Below are 4,443 nucleotides of genomic sequence, written 5' to 3'. Positions count from 1 at the left end.
AGAAACACAAGCTGGAATCAAGATTGCCGGGAGAAATATCAATAACCTCAGATATGCAGATGACACCACCCTTATGGCAGAAAGTCAAGAGGAACTCAAAAGCCTCTTGATGAAAGTGAAAGAAGAGAGTGAAAAAGTTGGCTTAAAGCTCAACATTCAGAAAATGAAGATCATGGCATCCGGTCCCATCACTTCATGGGAAATAGATGGGGAAACAGTGGAAACAGTGTCAGACTTTATTTTGGGGGGCTCCAAAATCACTGCAGGTGGTGACTGCAGCCATGAAATTAAAAGACGCTTACTCCTTGGAAGAAAATTTTGTGACCAACCTAGATAGTACATTCAAAAGCAGAGACATTACTTTGCTGACTAAGGTCCGTCTAGTCAAGGCTATGGTTTTTCCTGTGGTCATGTACGGATGTGAGAGTTGGACTGTGAAGCAAGCTGAGTGCCGAAGAATTGGTGCTTTTGAACTGTGGTGTTGGAAAAGACTCTTGAGAGTCCCTTGGACTGCAAGGAGATCCAACCAGTCCATTCTGAAGGAGATCAGCCCTGGGATTTCTTTGGAAGGAATGATGCTAAAGCTGAAACTCCAGTATTTCGGCCACCTCATGTGAAGAGTTGACTCACTGGAAAAGAGTCTGATGCTGGGAGGGTTTGGGGGCAGGAGGAGAAGGGGACGACAGAGGATGAGATGGCTGGATGGCATCACAGACTCGATGGACGTGAGTCTGAGTGAACTCCGGGAGTTGGTGATGGACAGGGAGGCCTGGCGTGCTGCAATTCATGGGGTTGCAAAGAGTTGGACACGACTGAGTGACTGAACTGAACTGAAAGACACGAGACAATAAAATATAACACATTATGCTAGATTTGATCCTGCCTGCACTAGAAGGGGAAAAGGGTCCTGAAGGTCATTATTGGGTTAGGTGACAAAACTGGGAGATAGACAACGAATTCGCTAAAAGTATTGTGTTAATATTAAATTATGAAGTTGGTAAGTATCCCGTGGATATAGAGGAGAAAGAGAAAGCAAATGCTCCTATTTGGGGCAGAAACACACTGAAATATTTCAGGGTAACATCATGATGTATCCAGCTAATTATCATATGGTTAAGAAAAAATATTATATATACACATATATACACACATACAGCGAGAGATGACAAATAATAAAACAGATTAAGTGTTAAAAGTAGAGGAATCTGAGTGTATTTGGTACTGTTTTTTATTCTTGTAACATTTCTGCAAGCTTGAAATTATTTCCAAATATTTAAAAATTTAAGAGGCCTTTAGGCTGTAACCTACCTCCCCGCCACCCCCACTCCCCACCCTCCTTCAAGAAAAGCCTCTGGCCACCAGAAAGAAGAAGCAAAGTCCTGGCTCTCTTAACTCCAAATCCAGTGAGGCACAAGAACCTTTGAATCTTTGATGTGGAACAGGAAAGTAAAGAAGAGGGGACCCACACACTCACACACAAAACTCTCTTCTTGACTTAAAACTCTTGAGGGTCTCCAGAAACCAACTCAGGAAACTTAGCATGCAAAGCACCACCACAGAACCGCAGGCTGCCTAAGAAGGTCTGGTTGCTTAGCAACCCAGGCTCATACTGGACAAGATAAAGCCCACCCTCTGAGTCCCCAGGTTGGTGCATTCTGGAAAGAAAGCCTCTGCTAGCAAGCTTCAGGTGAGACTCTGGCCAAAACTGAGTCTAGGTCTTGAGCCTCATATAACAACCTCCTTGGCTCTGAGTGCTTGAGCCAGGTGCTAAGTCTGGGGATCTAGGAATTCAGCCTAGTGACTGTGAAGTGAGTAGACTTTCAATAGAGTCACTTCAGTGCTCTGAGTCTTTTTCATTATAGGAAGCAGTTGGGATAGATCAGTGGTTTTCAAAACTGGCTCATTAGGATAACCTAATGAACTAGCAACCAACCCATCCTGCTGCAAATAAATCTGAATTTGGGGGACGGAGCCCAGGCAGTGTTATTTTTTTTGAAAGCTCTTCAGATAATTCAAATGTACAGGCAATGTTAGGTCCAAGATGTCTCCTTTAGAACTAATTACCTGGTGCGTATATGGGTGTCTTGATTTCTAGTCTCTTCTTCCCTCTTTTCCCTTTAAATGGAGTCCCTTAACTCCCACACTTTAGGCTCAGCTCTGCCCAACCTATGGGACTACCCTTGACTGAGCCCAGGTCCCTCCATCTAAGCTTAGTCATCTTTGTTGCTGGCCCAGACACTATCCAGCTCTTTACTTCTCAAGGCTCAGACCTATCTGTGCCTGCCAAGAACCATGAAGAGTCTTGGATTTTACAATACTTGTAAGGTGAGAAGTTAGCCTGCTGCATTTTCATGCACGCTGACAGAAGACCATGTTCCTGGGTCAAAGACAAACGACAGCTGATTACTTACAGCAATAGCAGTGCATCATTTTTGCATCAGTTTCCCGAGCCCCAGTATCCATAGGGCACAAAGAAGGCAAGATGGTGTCTACACTCAAAGTAGACTGTATTATAGGACAGGAAGCCTGAGTTTAGGAAAGCCAGTTTTTATAATGGGCAATAAGCATGCATGCCCTTTGCTCCAACGAGACAAAATTTCTGTCTTCCAAGCTGTTCACTATACAAACAACCTTGAAAAGATAGCCCAGTGCTCTGCCTACAGGAAGGGCAGGAATGTAAGAGTTCCATGGAGACTTGGCTTCACAGATGGCACTAGTCATAAAGAACACGCCTGCCAATGCAGGAGAATACAAGCAATGTGGGTTTGATTCCTGGGTGGGGGAAGATCCCCTGGAGGAGGATATGGAAACCCACTCCAGTATTCTTGCCTGGAAAATCCCACTGATAGCATAGCCTAGCAGGCTACAGTCCATGCGGTCGCAAAGAGTTGAACATAACTGAAGTGACTTAGCCTCCCATCAGCACCCCACTTCTAACACCCTGGGCAGGAGCCTCTGACTCATGTTTAGGATCAGGGTTGCTGGTCTGCCCTTGCCCTTGTTAGATCTCTCAGAGCTGGTGTCCTACCCCCAAACCCCAGTTCTTCCACTGACACCTGCTTCCCTAACGCCAAATACCTATAGCCATCCACCTGAATTGCCCATCACTGTGATCCCCCAAATCCCACGGATGGAGGAGCCTGGTGGGCTGCAGTCCATGGGGTCACTAGGAGTCAGACATGACTGAGCAACTTCACTTTCACTTTTCACTTTCATGCATCAGAGAAGGAAATGGCAACCCGCTCCAGTGTTCTTGCCTGGAGAATCCCAGGGATGGGGGAGCCTGGTGGGCTGCTGTCTATGGGGTCGCACAGAGTCGGACATGACTGAAGCGACTTAGCAGCAGCAGCAGCATGATCCCCCAAGAAAAGAGAGTAACCCAAATTTTCCTTCCAGGAAAATGGGTCCTCAAGGCTCTGACCCATGGTGGGAACCCTCTGAGCTGGGACACAACATGAGAATGGGGCAGAGCTGGCCTGAGGTTGCAGAGCAAATAGTCACGGAAGATAGGAGAGCAACACGCAAACCAAAGGGAGGGTTGCAAACTACTCACAAGATCTGAACTAGTAGCTCTCAAACTTGAGAGCTATCACACCCTCCTGGAGGGCTTGTTAAAACACAGATGCTAGGCTCTGCCCCAAATATCTCTGATTGACAGGTCTAAGGTAAGGCCCACAAAGAGGTAACTCTGACAAGTAACCAGGTGGTGCTAATGCAGCCCTGGTCTAGACCAGTTCAAAGCACCTGAGCTGAGAAAGGAATCCAGAGTATAGGCGATGGAATGCCAAGTGGAAGTAGGAAGAGGAGAGGTTTAGGAGAACCTGAAGGATGTTCTTTAGGCCTGCCGCCGCTGCTGCTGCTAAGTCGCTTCAGTCGTGTCTGACTCTGTGCGACCCCATACATGGCAGCCCACCGGACTCCCCCATCCCTGGGATTCTCCAGGCAAGAACACTGGAGTGGGTTACCACTTCCTTCTCCAATGCATGAAAGTGAAAAGTCAAAGTGAAGTCACTCAGTCGTGTCAGACTCTTCATGACCCCATGGACTGCATGCAGCCTACCAGGCTCCTCCATCCATGGGATTTTCCAGGCAAGAGGACTGGAGTAGGGTGCCATTGCCTTCTCCATTTAGGCCTGCAATCCAGTTTTTATAAAAACTCCCTCAGCCTTGCCCTTGCCCCCTCAGCCTTGAACCCCAGTGGATACCCCTGCTTGACTTGCCACACCCCAGGGTGTGCAGAGCTCCTCCATTCTGGACAGAGGTACTTAAAAGGGCCTTTCTCAGTAGCAGAGTGGAGAAATAGCTCCCTCCACCTTCTCGGGCCTCCTGAACTCCAGCCTGCTCAACAGGGCTCCCTGCGGATGGGGCGAGAGCAACAAGGTGAGGCATAGCCGATAGGCCCACAGGCCTTGTCAGCCGGGCATCAGAGAGCTCCTCTCTCCA

The sequence above is a fragment of the Ovis aries genome, chromosome 15 (assembly GCF_016772045.2).
Source record: "Ovis aries strain OAR_USU_Benz2616 breed Rambouillet chromosome 15, ARS-UI_Ramb_v3.0, whole genome shotgun sequence".
Lineage (NCBI taxonomy): Eukaryota > Metazoa > Chordata > Mammalia > Artiodactyla > Bovidae > Ovis > Ovis aries.
The sequence above is the reverse complement of the archived record's forward strand: the minus strand, read 5'-3'. Positions refer to the sequence as shown.